This window comes from Dermacentor andersoni, chromosome 4 (genome assembly GCF_023375885.2).
Source record: "Dermacentor andersoni chromosome 4, qqDerAnde1_hic_scaffold, whole genome shotgun sequence".
Classification (NCBI taxonomy): domain Eukaryota; kingdom Metazoa; phylum Arthropoda; class Arachnida; order Ixodida; family Ixodidae; genus Dermacentor; species Dermacentor andersoni.
In genome coordinates this window covers 70506511-70530512 of record NC_092817.1, presented here as the reverse complement: position 1 = coordinate 70530512, position 24002 = coordinate 70506511, and the positions used below count along the sequence as shown (strand labels likewise).

The window sequence follows — 24002 nt, the reverse complement described above, 5'->3', positions numbered from 1 at the left end:
TGGAATGAGCATAATAGAGGGAGAGGAAGACAGAGAGCCTAATGGTAGAGTACCTACCCATTCAACTTGTCAAGTCTCCGGCAAATCATGCATTTCGTAGAACTTAATCAGCGTTGTCCAGTTTACTCGTGAAAAACTCGACCCCCTAAGACCAAACGGTGTTGTAAATGCGCTAATGTCGTAAATGTCGGTATAAAGTTGTAGTGAATCAAAGCCGACAACACGCCAAACTTGTTCGCTTTCCCTGGCAGCCGCGGTGATCGCAAGTGCATCGTAAGTGCAGGCCTGCTACTTTGGATGGCGATGACAAATCTTAAGTGTTATCTGAAGTCTCTTCGCAACGCCAGACCGGCAAATTCCCCGAAACGACTGTACCAAAACCTACATTCGTGACTCCAACTTGCAGTGCAGACGGCGTTCATTACCTTCACAGCACGAATCACCCATGAAGTCTAACACTGATGAGATGTGCCACCACATCTCAGGTGACATTAATTAATAATTTAATTATGGGGTTTAACGTGCCAAAACCACTTTCTGATTATGAGGCACGCCGTAGTGGAGGACTCCGGAAATTTCGACCACCTGGGGATCTTTAACGTGCACCTAAATCTAAGTACACGGGTGTTTTTCGCATTTCGCCCCTATCGAAATGCAGCCGCCGTGGCCGGGATTCGATCCCGCGACCTCGTACTCAGCAGCCCAACACCATAGCCACTGAGCAACCACAGTGGGTAGGTGACATGTGTCACCGACTTACGTCATCTACTCAGCAGGACACTATTAACCAGAAAAAATAAATAAAAGAGTAGCTGTCACTTTTGATTGATCAATCTATCAAGACTATTGATGTATTGAAGACTATTGAATATCAAGACTATCAAGACTATTGAATATTGAACAAGACTATTGATCAAGTTTTTCGTCACTGTTGGGAGGGAGTATATTTTTGGGAGAAGCTTCAGCAAACGCTGAAGAAAGACTTTCCACTAGATCCTTGTCGTATAATATTTCTGAACGTTAGCAGCGACGACGGGAGTGCCATATGACTTGCTATTGCTGAGATGCCTGCACTGTATATGGCGTGCCCGCACGGCGGGTTTTCACTGTGACCCGGGCGCGTGACCCGCCTGGTTGGTGTTCCGCGAGTGCATGATACTTTTTCGTAGAAATAGAAGTGATTTGGTGATTGTTGCTGCACATATAGCACTGCACTACGGAGGGCAGAAGTTCGGTTTCTGTGATTGAAAGGCAGCCCTGCAATCGCTCCCATCAGCTCTGCGCCGCAGCCCACATGGACAACTGGCAGCAGAGATACGATTACGCTACCAGCAAGCGGTGGACGGAGGCCGCGACATTGTATTTCAGTGGCTACCTGGGCACTACAACGTTACTGGCAATGAAAGTGCCGACAATGCTGCCCGTGAGGCACACGATGTATGTGAAAGCACCTCGGTACCATTGTCGAGAACGGATGCAGCGCGGCACCTCAGCGGTCTTGCCCATATTAACACTGTAAGAAAATGGAGCACACCGGAGTTCACCAACCGGCGCCTATATGCCATGGACCCGCATATGTCGTTGCAACTTTTACCTTGTTATAACCGACGGGATGAAACGCCACTGTGCCGCTTTCGAGTAGGAGTTTCTTTCACAAACTCCTACTCATTCCCAATTGCAATGGCGAACAGTTCCAATTGCAGCAGATGTGGTGTCGAAGAAACGACCAAACATATCCTGTGTGACTGCCCTACATAGGAAGACGAGAGGAGTGCACTTCGTACAGCTTTGGGGCACTTAGACGACCGTCCTTTCACTGAGGAGAACTTGGTCCCGTGGCCTCGTGCGTCTGCTATGTGTAAGACCACAAAGACGCTGATGCGTTTCTTGAAATGCACCAGCCTGTATGACCGCTTTTGACTGACTCAGTGATGAACGCTTGTGTATGTAACAATGCAAACTGTGAACTTATTTCTTCCTTCTGCTCTTTCAATCCCCTTTCCCCCTTATACAGTGTAGGGTAGCCTAAAGGGCTCAGCCTCATTAACGGCCCTGCATTTCTCTTATGACTTCTCTCTCTCTGTCTCTCTCTGTCTGTCTCTCTCACTCTCTCTCGCTCTCTCTCTCTCTCCGGAGAAATGCAAGTACCGCAAGAGTGTGTTCCTGAGTGGCTGCCGAGGGTAGATCCATTGACAGTGCTCAGAGAATTTTAAACAATGCCATCCGAGCTCTACTGACGGTTCAAATTGCAAAGTGATTTGAGTTTTTTGTGTTGTACAATTTTCGATTTCCCTGTTTTGTTAACCTGTGTTTCACTGTGACTGGCATAAAAGAAGAAGAAAAACGAGAAGGCTTTTAGCCTAGTGGGTAAGCCATCGGCTTCTGAGCGTGGGGTCGTAGTTTCGAAACTCGCCCGCGCCAATGTTTCTTTTCTCCCTTATTTATTCTGTTTTGTTTTATTCCTTAATTTCTTTATAGCGATTCGTCTGGCGTGACAGACGGATGGGTTTCCTCGTTGGGTAGGCATAGAAATGCTTACACATTAAAAAAAATGTGCGCAGATGGTCGCGTTCAAGCGTATATACAAGTACACGTGTACTAAAGCCACACAAGGACTTGGGATAAAGGATTTTTCTAAGGGAAACTGACAGAAATATTACGGCGTCAACCTAGTTAAAAGTTCACAACTTCATTGTTCGCAGCATCAAGAACGCAAAGCAGAAAAGCAGGGAAAGGAGAACGAGGAAGAAAACAAAGACAGAATAATGAGCGCTGTTACCCCGCTATATAAACTTTCCGAAATGACGGAACAGAACGGAGTGAGCGCCGTTTTACCGCGACCCTAATGAAAGTGTCAAGGGGAAGAGCACGTACGCGCCGAGTCAAGTGCTTAACTTCGTATTCGCCGTCGTAAAAGGAAGAGGAGCGGAAGAAACAAAAGGCACATAACTCTTGCGGAGGCCCCACAAAGAGAAGCGAACGCGCCTTCCCTCCACGCTCGCTGCGTTCGCGCACGCTCGCACCTCCGTCGCCACCATTTTCGAGACACATTTCCTCTGCGATAACCACGTTGTTCGCGGGTCCTTCTCGAAGCTTTCATCGTGGCGGCGACCGAAGCAAGGCCGCCTGAGGACCCGGCCGCTCGGCCAGGCTTCTTTCAGTGTCGCAAAGTGTACCACACGAACACAAAACAAGGCTGCGTCGCTGAAGAACGACTCGCGGAGCACGCGCGGTCAGAGAGAGCAGGCACTCCGACTTGGGCTCTCTTTGTTTTGCGAGAAAATTTTCTTTTCTCCCTGGGAATTTCTCTTACGCATTTTGTCGTTTCTGCACTCCACTCCCTCTCCCCCCCCCCCCACACACACACATTTTTTTTTTTTTTTGTCCCGTGGCACACAAGCAGTTTCGACAACTCTGCAGTTCCCCGAAGTGTGCGACAATGGACCGAACTCGACCGCTTGCGTAGTGCGTTACCGTCCACGTAAACATGGAAAAGAAAGAAAGAAACCACTCAGTGGTCCGAAGAGAAACAACAGAAAAATAAAGGTAAGAAGGGAAGCCATGTGGGGACAGCGGCCATGCTTGCCTGAGCAAAGTGCCGAGCAAGAACGAACTTTCGTGTAGCAGCCTGCCGATCGGCGGCTGTTGCCTCTAGAGAGATCGCTCACCGGCCAGACTTGCTGGTCCAGCGAATGTTCTCGCGCTTCGATGGGAATTTACGTCCTGGAACAAAGGCGCCACGAGGCAGCAAACGTGGCCTTATACTACATGTGGCTTGGTAAAGTCTAAGTAGTCGAGCTAGCGAAAGGAACTGCACGTAAAAAGTGTGTATATAGTAAACAAAGCATCTGCGCTTTCCCCTGTCGTCTGTCGAGCAGCTTTCCTTTCCTATAATCCTTCGTCTCTTTCTTTTTTCTAAATTCCTAATCTTTATAGCGTCATTTCTCGGTGACGTGTGAAGACGTTAGTACCTATGACGCAAGAACGATAAATCCCCGGGTCTAGGTACTCCGTCTCTCCCATAGCGCGAGCACAGAATCGCACACGTTTAACCCTTTCTCTGTTCTGTTGCCGTCGTCTGCAATTGCATGTACGCCATCTGTAAGTGTGTCGTCGTCTGTAAGTTTGTAAGCCTTCTTTGTACGTTCCTTCTCTTCGCTCGCTGCATCCGTTCGGGCCAGGGAAGCGAGATAATGTTGGACCGGATGTATCCGTCCATATCCCCGTCTCCGGCATTTTTTTTCTTTTGTACTACAATAAGCGTCTTTTCGCGCTCAAGTAAGAACGTCAAGATCTCGCTCGACGCTCTTAACATAAGCTTCGGTCGTACACACAGCGTGCCACCGCCCTCACAAGAAGCGCTTAAAGCCGATACACGAAAACAGAATTCGAAACTCAAAGAAAAAAAAAGAAACGTGTTGCAAGAAGGTATAGCAGTAGAGAATGAGAATTCGCGCTAGATAAGCTCCTCACAGGAAATTTCTGTCGCAATCATGAATCATTCAGAGCCACATCTCGTGATTGCCTTCCGTGCACAAAGACAAGATTCAGGAGAGCCATCGTGAACTCAGGGTGAGAGAGGAATCGAGTAAAAAAAAGAAAAAAGAGCAAGCTGGAACTTAAATATCAGACGCTTTAGAATTACGTGTGAATGGATTTCCCACATTGAGATTTTGATCGTATGCCGAAATTCGTCGCACAGACAAAGAGGCACTTCGAATCCCCGTCACTCTCCAGTCGCATACTAAACAGCAAGCAAAAACTAAAGAAAAAAAAATGAACAGGCAAAGGCACTCGGAAGAACCATCTTACGGACAGAGCAACAAATCGAGCGTTTGAGCTTTCCCGTTTCTTTATTTTTCGCTAACGTAACTGTCAGACCAATCTTCGCTCTCTTGTCCGTTTATGCAGTCGTCGGCCTACTTCCTTCCACGCTCGGGGATTATCCGGGTAATCAACACATTCCGGTTGATGAACTTCCTTTGAAGTCGGTGCGCGCGACGGGTCGCCCTCGCGCATTCGCAAGAGTTCTTCGCACGTCGACATAATCGCTCTCCGGGCTTTTTCCTCCCAATGGTCATTTTGTATGGATCTGGGGCGCGAAAAGCTTCGGCGCCGCACCTTCCTTAAGCGCCTAAGGGATTTCAAAGGAGGCACTCTGATCCTTCTAGCTATAGCATGAGCAATATGGTATAAAAGCTGAGAAATTAAATAAAAATGAGCATAAATTAAAGAAAAAAGAATACTGATGAATCTTAAGCTTAACTGGGGCAGACATGCGCATTGCCTTCATTCGGATCAATATACGCTGAATGCGGGGCGCCTCATTTGGGCGGGCGGTAAAACAAAGGACATGCTCTCTCGCTCAGCCAGTCCTAATCTTTAGAAGGAGTCGCCGGTCTCCAGAATGCATCTCAGTTATCGATATCTGTTTCAGTCGAGCCGAAGATGCCAGACAATGAGAGACGGCAAGCGAAATACCGAAAACTACAGTCTTCTAGAACAAAGATTCAGTGGAGATTTAGCGGTAAATTAGAGAAATGCGTTAGCATTACGTCGCAAGTCTTTAAGGCCCCAGGTCGATGATGTAAACCGCGTTCACCACATTGCAAAGGGTTGTCCTGGAGCTCACTCAACACACGTCCTCGCTGTAAAATAATTTACACCCTTAAAAGTGAAAAAGGGTGTAAATGTGTCTATAACTCACATCCTTAGGGTGTTATTTATATAATGGACACCCTAAGGGTGCGAGTTATAGACACATTTACACCCTTTTCACTCTTTAGGGTGTAAATTATTTTACAGTGCTGTTTCTTCTTCGAAGAGTGAAGTGTGTTTGTGCGTGTGTATATATTTATATATACAAACACACATACACATACACTCTTAGGGTGCAGCTCTTAGGCGCAAATTCCTGCGGCGAGCGCCCGAGTTGTCCCTCGTAACCGAGCGAACGAACACAGCGAAGGATGATAGCCAACGCGGAGTGCAGCGTCAGATGAAAGACAGCGATATCGAAGAGAGCGCAAGTACACGTGTCAATATACTACTACTTCTTCTTTATCTTTCCTTCTTCTTCTTCTTCTTCTTCTTCTTCTTCTTATTATTATTATTATTATTATTATTATTATTATTATTATTGTTATTGAGTTGAGGGAGAAACGATTGCTTCGGCTCCTATAGCTTATCCTGGTAGGGATTTGCCCGCGGCAAAAGGAAGACCTCCGAAAGATACTCCGGCGTCGCATGACTCCGGGCACCTTGCGTCACAGCGCGATATATATATATATATATATATGCGGTGTGTATACAGGGCTGCCGCTGCGCAGAACGGCGCGCAACCGCGCAGCGGGGCGTTCTTCGTTTAATTTCCGTCGGCGCAATTTCCGACCGCGCGAGACCGCGGGCCATCCGTCTTCCCCGGTTCGCCGGCGGTCGCCGTTACGCGCCGCCTCGCCGTTCACGAGCGGCACGAGTAAAGCGTGCTCTCGCGCGTTAATAGGCACTCCGTGCAGGGCTGTGTACAGACTACGTACGCGGGTGCTTCTCCCTTGCGGTCGGCATGCGCGAGGCACACCTTGTTTGTTCTGCGCCGACCTCGCTGCGCGCTGTCATATGATCGGAGGAGAAGGGTTCGGCTGTTGGAGTGGCCTTATTAAAAGCCGCCCGAAGTTGGTTGGCGACGCGTGCAAGAAATTAGCGGGTCGTCGAGTTCCAACCCACCACGCTCTACCGCGCAACTTATAGGTATACGAAGTGCGAGGTGCTCGAGCCCTGTCGCCGCTTTCGATGGTTTCGAATCGACGACGTGGCGAAAATGCAGCGGCTTACTTCGTTCGTTTATAATTCCTCGAATACTCGTCATCTTTTCTTTTCTTTTCACTCGTCTTACGTGTTTTGTTTCGCTGCCTAATCAGCGTTGTAGGACAGCATGGCCGAACGGGTAGATAGTTAATCGTCGTATTTTACCTGCTAACATTTGCGCGTTAAAAACTGTGACGTAACGGGGATATTGGCAGCAGCTGCAACGGACCTGTACCTGTTGAGTGCTCTATTACACTCGCTTCTTTTTTCACGCTAGACCAAGCCGATCGGTTAATCAAGATGGTCTATAGACGAGCACACCATGTCGCAAAAACAACAAATGCCAGTCAAGCTTTGTTTTTCCACTTTTTCTTCCCTCTTCCTGTGAGATAGGGTGTGCGCGTATCCCGTTCTTTCTGCAGTTTATGGCTTACCGCTGTGTTCTTTTTTTTTCTCGCAAGCTTTTTATTTTCTAAAATGAAATCTGCGTAACAAGAATTTGTTACCTGATTGAAACACCGGTTACTCTTCTGATCTGACGTTTACAGAATACTAGCATTTTAACTTATCTACTACGACCCGCCGTGGTTGCTCAGTTGCTATGGTGTTGGGCTGCTGAGGAGGAGGTCGCGGGATCGAATCCCGGCCAAGGCGGCCGCATTTCGATGGGGGCGAAATGCGAAAACACCCGTGTACTTAGGCTTAGGTGCACGTTAAAAAACCCCAGGTGGTCAAAATTTCCGGAGACTTCCACTACGGCGTGCCTCATAATCAGAATGTGGTTTTGGCACGTGAAACCCCATAAAAAGAAAGAACTTATCTACTACGCTTCGTAAACTCTGCTCGAGTTTATTCCGTTAAGCATAACTTTTGTAAAAGACTGAACATAAGCTGTGCAATGTCACGCTGTCAGACATGTAAGGCTCGGAACACGACTGGAACTTTGAGCACATAATTCTGGTAAATAAGCGGCAACGTAATTCTTCAATGCTTCATAACGCCGTAGGGTTCGCTACGCCATACCACTCACCCTGTAAAGGTATAGCTGTCACTAAAACTTAGTGATTGGTGCTTTTCGAAATTCACAGATTGTAACAAACTTCTTTATTGAAACCAGATCAATGAGAATATGTTCATTGGATTCGTAATATAGGGAATGGCCTAGATACTACTACTAATAATAATGATAAAAGCTCGTGCACTTAGTCGATCAGACAGCTCTATACTCCGAAATATTTCTCAAAGCGACTAGGCGCCAATTTTAGGCACGCTGCGGCTACAAGGAACATGATGGCAAAAATCCTTCCACCGCGACTGCTGTCTCGCTTTGAATATTTTATGCACTAGCATTGAAACAGCCACATAATATATATATATATATATATATATATATATATATATATATATATATATATATATATATATATATATATATATATATATATATATATATATATATATATATACAGAGGCATGTCGGCAGCTCGCACGAGCGCCTCCACGATACCGCGTAGCGCAAGTTTGTCAACACGCATCAACAGAGGCAAGAGAGAAGAAAACTGGTCTCGAAGGCACCACACCGAGAACACTTCGAAAGCAGGAGAGAGCGCCGCGCCACGACGCGCCAGTGACAAAAATTTAAACAACCCCCGGCTGCTGCGACCCGAAACAGCACTACGCCAGGAAGAGCCATATGAAAAATTTAGGAAAGCAACCAATACCCCGCGCATTTGTTCTACCCGCAAGGATTGCGTCTGCTTCCCCTTTCTCGCGTAATTCTCTGTCCTTGTATATTTCGTTATCGAAATCAAGTTTCCTTTGCTGTCCCTTCGTAGCGCATACACCCGCTTTGCGCATTCTACGTCTGCGCTCGGACTTTCAATGCACGCGCAGTTGCGGCGCCGGTCTTGTATGCGAATGTTTCGAGAGATCGGCTCCACTGCCTGCGGGAATCGAAATCCGTCTGAAAGCCAACGCGTTCTGTTTTTCGGTTCTCCCTTTACGCGGCAGATGGCGTTTCCGCCATCAATTTTTGTGACAAACAAACAAACAAACAAACAAACAAACAAACAAACAAACAAACAAATCCGCTCGCGTGCCATTTCTCCTTTTTTTTTCGGGCCGTCGGGCCGATGGCAAACACTGCCTATATACGGCATCGCCGCCGGCAGGCATCAGGAGAGGAGAGCGAGTCGACATTTACATCACAAATGCAGTTCGCCGGTTCCTACGGATATCACCCACGGCCACCGAGCAACACCGCCGACAACACCGACGACGCCAGCCAGCAGCAAGCAATGCGCGCGTTCGCCTCTCGGCTGGCGCCGGTGAACGCGTGGAGGCGCGCAGACTTTTGAGCGCTGCGAGCGACGGAGACGGGGGTGTTGAAAAGCGCCGATGAAATTCAGCAGCGACACGGTTGACCGGAGGAGAAACCTTTCGGCACTTTTCGACGCCGATTTCTCATCACCACGGCGACGTCGTCCGAGAAGAAACAGAGAAAGAAGAGAGAGAGAGAGAGGAAGCCGTATAAATCAGGCAACTCTTCCTTTTTTCCATTCTGCGTTTCTTGATCGTTATTTTCTTCCCCTTTCGGCTTTATCGCGAGCCACGCCGAAAACACGCGCCCGCAGCACTCGTTATTTGTCACGAGCGAGCGCTCACCTCGCGTCATCGGCGGCAGCGCTGACACAGAACGCGAATCTCTTTGCGCGGGTGAATAAGTTTGAATCAATTAGGACAGTTCCGGGAACATGTGTAAGTAACACACACACACAAAAAAAAGAATAAATAAAAGACACGCGGCGGGGCTTGTGTTGCAAAACGCGGTGACGCAATGCCACGATTGCTTTTCCAGGCATAGGAAGTGGATAGAGAGAGAGAGAGAGAAAAGGAGGGAGGGAGGGAAATCAACGTTGGGCGTGGTGACGTCTGAGCTAGTACGCGCGCAACATGGAAGGATCACCGTTGCAACTTGCAACACATTGCCGACACGTGTTTTCCCTGAACGGCTCCTAGAGAACGTGAGGTGTGCTGAGCGAATGTAGGTTATCCGCAGGCGTTTCCCATGTTTGCTAATTTATTTCGGTCTGCAAACACGTGACAGAAGTTTGCCGGTTGATTCCTGTTACTGTTTACACAACATGTTGCCTTTCACTTTTCACGCCGTTTTGCTCGCACGCTGCCCCGCAGACTGAGCTGCAAATACTTTGCTTCGCGTCAACAGTCACTGCGCTCCACCCAATGGAAACACCTTACCGAATCGAGAAACCGGCGCACGATCAATATGCCGACAACAAGCGTCAGCGGTTGCGCCTGATATACTGAACCACATGGCGTTCCAAGAAGAGACCCGCAAGTGACGGCGGTCGAGTTGAACTCCTATCGAGAGTTATACGTCGTTACGCTGCATGCAAGTATTTATCGGCCAGTACCCGAATAGTGAGAAAGAATCGACACGGTCGGGTAACGAGGCGACAGTTGCTTTCCGTTCTAAGCTGAAAATAATTTATTTGACTGAAGAAAAAATTCGGTGAAAGCTCCTGCTTAAAGTATGCTTTTTCTTTAATACCGTACTTCCATTTCTTCTTCTTCGTCTTACGAACAAGAAGATCGCGGCGATGTATCCACGACAGACTTCCGAGTGCGTGCACTGTTCCGTAACAGATTGAAGATTTCGAGGCTCCTGCTCTAGCGCATACGTATAGTTATCGAAGTTATTGTACAATACTCTAACCTAGCGCAAACTAATACTTATAAAACGTTCGCGCTGTGCCGTTATTACTGACGCCGCGAAGCCTTCACGATCTTCCTAACGTCCACTCAACCAAAGTAGCGAACACATCCAACTATAGTCATATGTGTTCGCGACTATAGATTGAACAAAAATGCGATTGCGTTAATTCGTTGTTATGTCGCATGGAAGTTCAGAAAATGTTTGATTTTTTTTACTTAACAAACACGATAAATATTATACACGCTTTCTACAAGAGGTAATATCTGTAGGCTATGTATACGCCGGGTGCCAATGTATCAGCGTCGGGCCCAATTCCTACACTAAGCCTCAGCGTATCACAATATAATCAAAAACACGACGCTCACTAAGCACACCAGAAGAACATTGCTGTCGTATTTGCGTTTGTATTCAGCTGAACCACATACACGGTCAAGACAAAGCGCAGATGACTAATCCCGACCTAAAGCTGCTAGGTTCCAAGACGGCATTTCTCGCATACCGCATAACGCATAAGCTTAACGCCCGAGCACCCGAATATTTATGTCCGTGTAAGAGACCCCCGCTACCTAAATTATTCCAAAGCTGCTACTCAGACGTACCTTATCTTTTTCTTGAGCGCCAGCTTCTAGGCGGCGTAAAAGTTTCGACATCCCTTTGCCCTCCGCAACGTACAAAGCCAACGCAGGCGGCGGTGGGCTTTTCCGCTAGACAGCTAAGTCATGCAGACATCCCGCTTTCCAGGGGCCGTAATTGCCTTCCCTGGGGAGCGTGGCTGGCGGAGAGCACATGCTGGAAGGCAAGGGATAACGCGCGATTTCGGGCGCTCTTTGAGGCCGGCCGCTGTGGCGGTCCTTGCCCCGGAGCGCGTGAGAGGTTTTAATGACGCGTGGCGTCGGTATGCATTGTGCGACCGCTTCCCTTTCCTCCTCTTCGTGGACAGGCCGGGGACGTGGCGCATCGTACGCCAGGAGCCGCTTGGCTGCATATTTCCGTTCCGTATATCTCGTGCGGCCAGCCGCGTACGACTGTTTCAACCCTTCTCATTTGCCCGCCAGCGTTTCTTTTTTCATTCTTTCTTCGTCATCGTTGCCTCATTTTCTTTCCCACCTCCTCATTTTTTTTCTTAACTTCTCTACGCTTGAAAGTCATCAGCAACGTTCCAGGCAATTTCAATTTTTTCGGTCGTCATTCTCTGGTATTTCGCTCAAGCACATTCTATATTTTCTTACTGTCGCAAGCAAAGTGACTAATGTCTTAGCGATTCGTCCTATTTTCTTTTGGAAGTGTTCTGCCTAAGCTATGAGATGCGACGTTGCGTTCACCTCATTTGACACCGAGCCGCTTAAACGTTTCAGTTATTCACAGAACATTTGCGCTGGTTTAATGTTTAAATATCTGCTTTCCCTGCATGAAACAGCAGCAAAACTGAACGGAGAGCCACATTTTTTTACTTCTCCGTATGATACCCACTCGCCGCCTCAGTCAATTGAACACCTTTGCTAAAACCGGGCAAAACTAATATTCATAGTGTAATGCAAGATATCGGAGCTGCACAGGATTTTGCAGTGTGATTCACTTTTAAGGGAACACATGCATGTAGAGCACGCGCGAATTTTTAACTCTGGAAGGTGTGGAATCACCTGGCTTTCGCATCAGATGGCTTATGCTCGATGGCGCTGGCATCTTTTTGCACTTATGGGGCCCTATAACGTAAACCTATTCCAACATCTTTTTATTCCAAACTCCTGACGTCAAACTTGCGTAACCGCTGACGCAAGCATCGGGCGGTGACTCGCAGCGTTGCCTGAACAGCCCACTCAAACGCTCTCCTAGTTTGAATGAATAACATTGCATACATTGACAGGTTTTTCGTTTGCAATTGGCTGCCAGGAGGCGAGGAGCACGCTCAAGTGGAGATGGTTTCGATGGGGCCGAGCCAGCGTACTGAAAATAGATAACCGGATGAAGAGGGTAGTGCTGACATCTGCCATTGGTCCGCTTTCCCTTACTTAGCTTGTGGGGGCTGGTCGAAAATCGCGGCCGCATGCAACGCAAGGTTAAGAATGCAGCTAAAACGGATCCTCAGCAAAGGAGAGTTGGCAGAGCGAGGTCGTAAACGTGCCGAAAGGGCTCGACAACGTTACACGGCCACGCAAAACGTTTCATTATACGCAAATAAACTCATGCTCTCCGTCAGGTGCGAGCAGCGAGTGGCTGAGCGATAGGCGGCAGCCATCTTTTATTCCTTTCGGAACGGGGCAGCCTGCGAGTGTTCAGAAAAAAATTCAATTTTTTTCTTTCGGTATATTAATGCTACTACAACGCGTACACATCACATTGACAGGATAGTTCTTGCGGTTTTGTGACCTCGAGTGACAGACAGGTGAAGTGGGTGCAGCCTTAACCTTTTACCCAATAGCAGTGGGCTAATGGCGGAAAGGCTTCAAATCAGAAATAGCTACTTTTCTTTTGTTCGGTCCAATTATGCATAATCAGTGTGTCTACGTCATATCAGATGGCTGGCTATCGCGGTTTTAGTTACGTTGCGTGACAGACAGGCGTAGTGGGGGGTGGTTAAAAAAAAGGTTTTGACGAATTGCGGAAAGCTCACTGCAGAAGTGGAATAGAAGAGTTTGGAATAGCTTTACGTTATAGCGCCCCTGTGCAGTACGGCAACAGACTTCAACCGGAACTTCCAGCTGGAGTGTCATAAAAGCGAGAAGCGGACGTTGGAGTGTTCCCGTTTACGGTGGACTGCAACGTGCAAACCCATGGTTGGGTTTCAGCACCGCTCGGTTGTAGCGTGCACAAGGTAACGTACAAGAAATGTCAGGCACTTCCAAGCTCCTCCATTTCTGAAAAGGCGGACGTGTTTCTCTGTTCCAACCCACGCCCTGCTGCCATTTTTTTTCTCTAGTTATAGATTAGGTTGGTGGTGTCTGCGAGCAAGATATTGCTCTCGGGCCTTCGTGAAGTATAATAGCTGTAATCAACGACGCAATACCAGCTTTGCGTTTCCTTTAACAAGTGATCGCACTGAATACATACATACAGCACGAAACCGTCAGAACCGCGCAAGCGCGTTGCTTAGTCCACGGAGGCTTCAAAATTGGTGTATAGCCCACGGTGCAGCCACACCACTCCGTCGGGGTGCTTGCGCCTCACTATGCAATGCACTGCGTCTCGCACAAGGCCAGATGGCGTTTTGGTTCGCATTTTGCGGCGCTTGTGAGAGAGAGAGAGAGAGAAAGAGAGAGAGAAAGAGAGAGAGAGAGATAGAGCAAGAAGGAAAACTTCAGGGAAAGCAAGAAACAGGGATACAGAGAGGGAGAGAGATAGAGAGAGAAGAGAGAAAGAGAGAAACAGACGGTTGGCGGTTTTGGTAGAGGCACCATTTCTTTCTTCATCCGAAAAAAAAAGAGATAGCAAATGAGCGGGAAACTCTGCAAATTAAAGACAGTCGGTTCGTTACTCGGAATCTGCCGCGATCCCGAGCCGCCACGGCGTGCAGCTCTCTCCCTCTCTCTCTTTATTCTCGCTTTTTTTCGCCGTTGTGCTTCTCTCTTTATCGCCCGCTCTCGACGCGTCCGTTCCCGCGCCCGCCTTGAGCTTTCGAGTGGAACACAAAAAGTCGCATACGAGACGGAAGCTGTGACGACGTGCGGAGGAAAAAAAAAAAAAAAAGCTTGGTGAAAGCGCATACCAGCGCCGTGTGGGACGAGGGGGCCAGGGAGAAACGGAGAGGACGGGCCTCCGAGTTGAATGAATGAATGAATGAAGGAACGCCGTCCGACGCAGTTGGCGTCGGACGGCGTTGATTTCGACGCGCCGCTCGTGTAATTATGCAAGACGATTCTCAGGGAGCAGAAGAAGGCTGGGTGGCTTGCTGGCTGGTGGCGGCTGCGGCAGGGAATTTCGCTTCGGAATGAAGAGCACGCGGAGCGCGTCTTTGAAAAGCGGCTTGCACGGGAGACCACGAGGCGTCGCGGGGGCAATTCCCGTGGAAAAGAGGGCGGCGCTTCGTTCAGCAGAAGCATTCGAGCGCCAGACGGCGCTTCGTAAAAACCTCGCGTGAGCGAAGGGCCGTCTAGACGAGAGGAGAATGTGATTTCCTTCATTTTTATATGTTTATTTTATTTATTTTTGCTACAGAGAAGTGTTCGGTTTTCACGATGGAGCCGGTGGTTCGCTCTTAGAACGTTTGCGGCGGTCGAGAGGAGTGAGAGCTGCTCAAGGGCAAAATTATAACGCGTCTGCTTTGAAGAGCGTGGAAGATTATAACCACTTCTTTCTCAGGAAGGCGGGAAACAGCATTAAAAGAAAAGAGTCGTTCAACAAAAAAATTGTTTTCGGAGATCTGGCAAGAATAGATACGACATTAAAGCGTTTTCGCTCGCCTTCAATTGAAAGCCTGGTAAACTATATGTGTTCTTCGACGGGACTGCGCAAGGGCGCTTTTCACAAATGCCGCGATGAATTGCGCGCTTCTAACAACGGGGAAACAAAAAGGCACTTTCAGACGCATTTTCTGGCGAAGCCGAAATCGTTGAACAATGGGCGCCACGACGAACTTTCAATGCTTCTTCGCCAGCGTTGCTAGCAACCACACTTGTTGCGCAAGAATCACTTGCATGCCATTTGGAAGAAAGGCGGCGCGTTCTTTCAACACTAACTCGTATAGGCACATGCGCTCACCTGCACACGAAGGTGAAGGCGGCTAGTTAAATTTGTTTCTTACTTCGGTTGCACGTTTTTACGCAAGCTATCCGCAATTCTTGCAGTTGCGCTTGACAGCAGGGATACTGAATGGAAACAAGCGATGAACTATTGCGACAACTTGAACAACTATGGGGCACTGCTACAGTTCGGTACCATTCTATCCATCTGTTGCTAAAGGGGCTCAGAAATTCCACAGAATGAATGAGACGACAATGCTCAAAGTACAGCGGCGACACTGTCCGAAGCAATGCAGCACCTAGAATCAGACTTGTTATAATCTATACTGAACAGGATAATAGCACGCAGCAGACCGCGAACACAAAAGCACGTTTAAAAGCAGGCTCACTGTATCTCTGAAGTTCAAACTGATTTGAAATCGGTCCCCTTTTTCATTCGTGAGCCAAAAACAACGCTTTAGACCTATATTACTCGCACTCTCAACCTAGGTCAATGCCTTGCGCCAAACTTAAAATAAGTTCTAACTTTGCTGCAGACAAAGTGGCTCCCCAAACAGGATATACTGTACATACGAAGTCGCAGCAATGCGTTTTTACGTAGGGAGCCAGCTATTATACTAAAGAGACACGACCACCGATCCCCACAGAGGGTGTCGTCTGCCCCTGCTCAATGGAGAGGGCACAAGTCGCATAGGGCAGGCTTGAGAAGCCCGAAGAAGGGACGGTATCGGGACGCGCGACTCGGTCTTAACCAACACAGCGACCCAGCGGACAGCGATGCGGACACGCGCCGGATACGCGACAAGCGCTTGCAATCGCATCCGGTGCCGCGAAGCGTCCCACTGACTTCCTTTACTTTTTATCAACAGTCGCGCTCCACCTCCCCCATGCCGCCAGAAAAGTCCGCAGAAAAATGACAGGTTCAGAGGGGTGAGGTCGGAGAATGTATGTGCTATTAGGTGCATCACCCGCAAGACAGAGATGGGCGTACAGTATAACAAGCGCTGCGGAGAAGTTATTCGGGAGGGCAGTTACAGGGGGGCCACGCAGGATTTCTCGCGCGGCGGCTGTAGATGCTGCGAGACATTCTCCACAAAAGGAGAGTGGAGGGAGCCTGGCAAGGCACATCGTCATCACCACCCCCGTCGTCTCAGCGCGGTCTGATACGAGTCGGCCGCGGTTATCTCGCCCCGTTTCTCCTTCTTCTGCCGCGGCTCTTTCCCGAACGCTTTCCACGATTCGGCGCTCGCGCGCGTGTTGGTTTCCTGCGCGTGCTTTCCCGGCTGCGCAAGATGCCGCCTGTGTAGTACACAACCCGCTCCCTACAGCCCCCTGCCCTCCCTCCCTCCCCCCCCCCCCTCATGTCCATCCGTCGAGCCAACAACATTTCCTTCGCAAGCTCGGGGTGCCTGCCTGCAACCCACATGACCAGCGCAAAAGCGCGCCGCCGGACGACAGCACAGACAGGCAGGCACGGCAGTCCGGGGGCGTAATTGGACGGCCCTTTCCCGTTGCGCCCATGCTATGGCGCGTGTTTATCTCTGTGTGTGCGTTGATTGTTCCCACTCCGCGGTGGCTGCAGAGACGGACAGGCTTGCTTGCCGCCGCCGAGACAACGCCCGCGATGGGGTCTGCGGCCGCGGGGTTGTTGCTGGTTTTATATGACATCATAACCGGACGGAATTGTGCTCGGTTGCGGACGCTACGTGCTTCCGCGTGGATGCGGAGGCCGCCGTCGTTATGCCTCTGGGTAAAAGAAGAACAAAATACAAGCTGCAATGCTCTTGCGCGACAAAGCTGTCGCTGCTATTTTCGCGTCACGGCACGACGTGCCCTACTCGCAGTTTGCGAAAAGGAATACATTGACTGTGGCGCGGCACTTCCTAAATTAAGATACTATTTTCCTGTTCGGAGAATAAAAAAAAGATAGAAGGAAGTTTGAAGAAGCGAAATGGATGACACTGAGAACATGAGTTCAGATCGTCGGCTGCATCTTCAGTTCAATGCTTCCTTTCAGCGTCGAGCGCACTTGGATGTTCGCAAAGGGTTACAAAAAAAGTGACCGAAAGTGATAGGATCGATGGCGTTTCGACAGCGTGATATAAATGTTCCAATTCAATGTTATCGCACACATTCCCTTGAACATGCGAACGCAGTAGAACTGACACCAAACTTTTGCCGAATGCCATTTTGCAATCGTGTTTGCGTCGTACCCTATTAGCGCGAACTGCAGGTCGATAATGAAGCCTTCCGCATCACTTTTGTAAATAGTGAAGGACGAGCTATGCATTTCACATCCATGCAGCATGGCATCAGAGTTAAGAGGCCCTGTGAGCCCACAATTCACATGCGGCAAGTTTCCACAAACCCTGAGCTACAACATGACTGAAGCGCGTTGTTTCAATGGTCATTTCTTGGCACTTCAAACTGCATCTTGGTTGGTTTGTTATCGCTGTGGCTTTTGTTATCGTCGTCGTTATTGCGATTGATAGAATTGTGATGACCCTTATGACGATCATGATGGCCATGTTGTGGTGGTGGTGGTGGCGGTGGTGGTGACTGAGGTAGTTCTTACAATGCGGAAGTATTCACAATATTTGCTGCCAAGCCCGAGCTCAACTCTGCGCTTCTGTCGCCCTTTAACACTGTCCGGAAAGGTCAGTGACCTCCAAAAAACTTCAACTTCATCGCAACACAAACTACTAACGCCGCTTCGACCTGACAGGGTGCACTGCTTGTTGCGAGGGCGCGCAATCGCACAAATGGAGCGCAACAGCAAAAAAAAAAAAAAAAAGCGCAACAAAGAAAGAAGGAACGCCGGCGTGTGAAGGCCTGTGATGGGTATACAGCGGTGCGGCGCAACCCCTCTCTGGAAGCATCCGCAGCGGGCGTTGCTGGTGGCGTCGGCCGCGCTCGTATTAATGACGGTCGTGTGATCTGCTGGCGGCTGGCTGCTTCCGCTGTTGAGCGCGCCCGCGCGGCCTCCCCTGATTGCTATCTCTTTCTTCCCCGTAGGCGAGTGCGCCCCGGGCCACTGCGAAAGGGGCACGTTCTCGTGTATAGCAACCACACACCAGCAGCAGCGGCAGCAGAAGCGACAACAGCAGTAGCAGCAAGAGCGGCAATCGCGGGCCAGCACAGGACAGCCTGCGATGCCGTTGTCGTGGAGATCGATTGTTGTCCCCCCACAGCACTGTCGCAGCGCTGATGAGCTTCGTCGTGTCCGATGGCGCCGGAGCGCGTCGTCCCCCCCCCCCCCCCCCCTCTCGACTCCTTCTCGCCTCTGCGCAGACCAGTGCCTGTACTCTGCTTCGCCGAGCGCGAAGGCGAAGAGTAGGCGGCGCGCGTTGGCACTGTCTTTGGTGCCCGTCATCTTCGGCTGTGCCGTCAAGTTCCGTGTTTCCTTTTGTGGAAACATAAATTCAAGGTCCGAGTGACTAGTGCCCTGTAACGCTGCGTCATACGCCTCTGGCGATGAAGACGTTGCTTGTTAGCAGAGTACGGCTTTGTCTACTTATATAGGTGTACACACACACACACACACACACACACACACACACACACACACACACACATATATATATATATATATATATATATATATATATATATAGAGAGAGAGAGAGAGAGAGAGAGGTGTGCCTGGATTTAACTTTGGCTGCGACATAGCTTTAGAGCGACGCAACAATCCTACGGTTCTGATGAGGCACCTGTTGCGTACAAAAGCGGCATGCACAATCAAATTGCGTGCAGTCCTAAGGCAATGATAAACGAGCCGCAAGACGGATCGAAATCAACGGATTTGGAAGACATTTGCATCGTGAGAAAACGCTCGAAAAGGTGCTACGTCTAGCGGCTTCTGCGTAGAATGGGTTGAAGCTGCGGTTTCGAGGAAATTTCGGCCCTAAGACAGCGCTGTAGTACATAGTTCAAAGCTGGAAGCAATTCGTGTTTCTTTATTTTTTATTTCCTTGTTTAACTTTCAGACATTCGCATGGTCCACTAGCATACTACTAGGACCGGACTGTCTGTAAAAATTTACTGTCCAAAATAAGTAAGTCGGAAGAAACGCCGCTTTCCGTGTAAGACTAAGTCTTGGTATACTTCCGCCCATTCACTGAAGGTTGGTATACTATAGCTATAGGGTTGCGGGTCAACGACACGGAAGCCGCGCAGCTCCCTGGATGCGAGACGCGAAACAGCGGCGTGAGCAGCGCTGGAGTTATCTTCGCGGGCCGGAAAATGGCAATCACTGGAAGGACGCGGAAGCCGACGCGCCGGGGTGCCTCCACTTCTGAGAAACTCGATTTCCCAGACCAGACGTGCATACGCGCGTACACCGCGTGGACGTATAGCTTCCGCGCCCGTCGCGCCGATTCGGAAGCGTATATTTACGGACGCGAGAGAACTCGTTTGCTACGTACCACTCTTCAAAAGTTAAGCGCGGAGACGAACAGAAAGGTTCGAAGTATACACCTCAGCGTTCCTAAAACGGTTCTCGCGGTGAGGCTTTAAAGCACCCGTTAAGATACTGCGGGACGGTCACCACAACTAACGTAAGCGACGAGCGAAAGGACGCGGGCCCGGAAGCGTGCAGTCTGCTCTGAAGCGATCCGTCAGTGCCGTACATATACGGCGTGCTCGAGGAAACGGCTAAAGGTTTGCTGAAGTGTCCCCAGCCAACCGCGAGAAGCCGAACGGTAAACTTCGGCTTTCGGGCGCCTTCTGTTTAGCGCTTTCGCTAACGGGAAATGTTCGCGACGCAAGAGTTTAGGCCACATCCATGTGCTCGCGCTATCTACTTCAAGTCCGCCAAATCCACAACGGGGGCTTCTGAAAACTATTTATGCGCGCAAAACACAATAAAATGTCCCATAACGCGTTGCGCATAAGCGCTGGAAGCCCGCTATTCAACGCAGACGCAATTCCACCGAACTCATATTGTACCGTGGTGAATGCAGAATTGCATTTGATCTTCTAATGGGTGAGTGTGGCGCCGTTACAAACAAAGGTCTGTAAACTCGAGTGGATAAGGCTAGCCGTGATAAAAAACAGCGTTATATTTTAAAAGAGCTGAACGTTGGGCTAGTTGGTATTTTGAGTTGGGAACTATATTGAAATACAACGCAACAGCACGGCACAACAGAAAGGAAGACGAACACAGGCGCAAATCAAGACAGCGTTATATGATACGGCTTCAGGATAAACTTTTAATAACTCGCAGTTCAACCTAAATCTGAATACACAGAGCTCCTTCACATTCGTCTTCAGCGGAAACGGTGACCGCATATTCAGCAGTGGAACTACGGGTGGGGTCACCGAGGCGGGCAGGGGCCGTTGGCCGACCCGAGTACATCCCGAAACTCCGTGTCGCGTGGTAGCCCATTCGAAGTGACCGCGCGAGGGTCGGATATAGTTGAGCTGAAATTAAAATACTCCACTGTCGCAAAAGTGGGGCGGAGCCACGTCTAATTTGGCTTCGCGTATACACGCAAGACAGATGGGGTCCGCGCGGATGGAGACGTAGCAAAGGGAGGAGCCCTAGCGGCGTCAGGGCCTCTTCCAGCTGCGCGAGACGCGTGGACGCCGCGATCGTAGACGGCCATCCATCTCCCGCTTGGACAGAGAGGCCCGCTTGGCCGAGCAGCACACACAGCGGAACACGTAGACTGTAGCGATGCAGATTTTTATTTTGGTTGCTGTTTGTTGTCGGCTTATAAAGGGAGTAAACATTCTTGTTTGTGCTCTGTTTATATTTTTCGTCGGTGCTCCAATACTGTTGCTATGTTAAGACATCTTCGATCAAATAAGCGATAGGCAGGAATAGCGAGCCTCAATAGGTATAGAAAAAAAAATGTCAAGCAGAAAATGCAAGTTGCACGCAGCAAAGCGAAAAAGACACTGCTTCAGGTATAAATGATGTATTAATAAGGCTGGCGTATTAGCAAGTGACGTGTTAGCGGCTCACTGCACTTTGAGCACGAAAACCAACGTCGTTTTCATTTCATTTCTGCTTGAGTGTCACGACACCGGCCATTGCTCGACGTCAGTTTAAGTTGAGCCCAGCTTCGTTTGAGTAATGTCAATGTCTATTAGCGGCCTGATATACCGTCGCATTTCATTTGGTCATGACTGCAAATGAAAAATACCGTTGATCAAAAAAAAAAAGGGGGGGGGGGGGGGCTTTGACCCACTACTGCATTATTCGCTGGAACAACAAATCTGCAGGACTGTAAAATAAAAGTTACTCAATCAATCAATCAATCAATCAATCAATCAATCAATCAATCAATCAATCAATCAATCAATCAATCAATCAAACAACAAATCCTGATACCGCAACGTAAAGCGCTAACCTCATTTGGTCGTTCATTTGGACAGTGAAAATATTTACAAAAGCTAGAATAATTGCAATATACTTTTAACTACCACGTCGCAGCATTATATTAGCGTTAGCCAGGAGTACGTAGAAGCGACACTGGCGTTTGCGTTTGAATGCGGGGCAGCTAATGTCATTTGCCGTCAAGTTCGTATTATTGCGCTACGCCTAGTCGACGGCGACGTGCCCCTGAAATGCTCCAGACCAACGGGGTGTCGCAAGCGACTATTCGCCTATATCTGTTCACAACCAACACGGAATTTTCGCAGTTTGCGCGAACAGAATTGAACATGCTGTTTGTTTCGCTCTGGATACGTATGCTGCGCTCCAGAGAGTTCTACGCAGGCACGGACTCTCACACTTTGCATCAGCACAGACCTGTGAATTTTTCACGAAACAGCTTACGTCACAGTATACGGCAGCACGACGCGGCGTCCCGCACGCAGGAGGAATTGCTAACACGTTAAAAACATGACCGCTTTGTCACGCGATGTGCACAAACTGTTTTCGCCACTAATAATTCCTCGCGTGATACCGAGAAACGCGGTTTACACGCACGCGGTGGCCTAAACAGCGATTGCGCCGTGCGCAGAAAGACAGGCTCCACACACTGTGCCGTTGTTGTCCTTCGCCAATTGCCTTCAGCCCAGGAGCTCAAATATTCTTGGTGCGTAGTCAAACAGTTGTTTCATGTATAAACCTCCCATATTACCGTCAGGTTTATTCGATTGTTTGGAGCTGAGTGCATTGTGAACACACCAAAATAAATGTTCTCGAAGAAACGCGAATGGCAAAGGAAGGCAGGCCCCTGGCAACATAAAAGCGCGTTCACGCAAAATTGCTCTCGGGGTCAGCGTGGGGCTGAAAGAGGTCTTTGAACCAAGCCACGATCAGAATGGCGACTCGCTACACGATGCGCGCGCACGAAAAATACAGCACAAGGCCTACCCCACCCTCTTATTCTTCCTCCGCCAAGAGTGCTGGAGCCTTGCTGGCTAGACGCGCACTTTCTTCCGCCACGCACTGCGGCTATGCGCCGCCTGACGCAAACGAGCGGAAATGACGTATGCGGTCGCTGCCGCGCAGTGATGTCATTTCCGCGTCGTATAGACTGCGTGTACGTACGCACGAGGTTGGGGCCGAGGAAGAGTCATGCCGCTGCAGGATGCCAAATTGCGTGCCGACATCCTCGGAGATGTATACGCGGGTGTTCCCACCACTGCCTGCGTATAAGGTTGCTATGCAATACACGCCCCCTGCTTGCAACATTCTGCCTGTGGTCTTCTGATTCACTTGCGACTCGCTGCATTCTGGGTGCATGTTTTCTTTGTTTTCCTCTTTCGCTCTTTATCTGATTTTATTCTTGCTCTTTCTTTGCTTTTCAAAAGACTGGCGTGCATACTCTAAAACCTATACGCGTCCCTCCACAGCGGTCTGTGACGTTTTCGTCATGCGCCGACAGCGAAAAGAAAGGCGCTCACTGAAGACTGGAGCATTTCATCTTTTTTTTTTTTTCTGGTTCCCTTTTCAGACGCTTTGGGCTTTACTTCCTCCGTTCGCACTCTCTCTGTCCATTGGGTTCGTTGCAACCATATTTCTTGTTCCCAGAAAGAGACGCGGTGATGCTGCATAGACGGCAACGTTAAAGTTTAGAGAGAAAAAAATAACTACAACAGCAACGACAACTGCAACAGCCTACGTTCTCGCGAGACGCGAACGCCTCCCGCAAAGAGAGAGAGAGAGAGAGAGTCAGCTGTCGTCCGCCGGAATGTTGTCGTAGCCAGAATAAGTTGCCCACGACTGCGGTGCTGTGCTCGGAACAGCGGCGGCGAAAAAAAGAAGCGGGAAATGAGCAATGCAGGGACAAAGCAATCAAACTCTCGCGTCGGCGCTGTAGTAAAGCGCCATGGATTTCTATGGCTTACCATCGCAGTTCCCTAGACGACCGCCACGAAGCGAGAAGAGAAAGTATGGAGCGGAAGAAAGAAGGACAACCCTTTCGCGTCGCAGTTGCAATCTTGAGTGTTGGAAACGTTGCCTTCGCGGGCGTAGAGAACGGCACAATCGCGCGCGCACCGAGAGAGAGAGAGAGAGAGAGAGAGATGACTTTCGAGGTGGCCGCTTTTGCTCAGTGTTGCCGGATGGCCAACAAAGGGGTTTACAAAAGGCGCGCGCATGCTGGAATTCTCGAGTTGGAATTCGCGCTTGTTATTCCCTGACGTTAGCTGAACAAGCCTAGGAGGTACAAGCACCCAGTGTCGTCGCATAAAGCGCGATATAGACTAATTTCCTACAATATTTCACAGTGTTAAAAGTGATAATAAACAGAAATTCGGAGCAGTTTACATTGCTAGAGTTAACTTTCTTTTTCGTGAGTTTTTCGTGACAAGAAAGGGTTGATTGTTAG

At 49.2% G+C, this 24002-nt stretch overlaps 1 protein-coding gene across 1 annotated transcript in view; it reads right to left on the bottom strand.

Moving 5' to 3' along the window:
• LOC126536276 (uncharacterized) overlaps positions 1 to 24002 on the bottom strand; it is a 313085-nt gene that overhangs the window by 75328 nt on the left and 213755 nt on the right. The window lies entirely within an intron of this gene.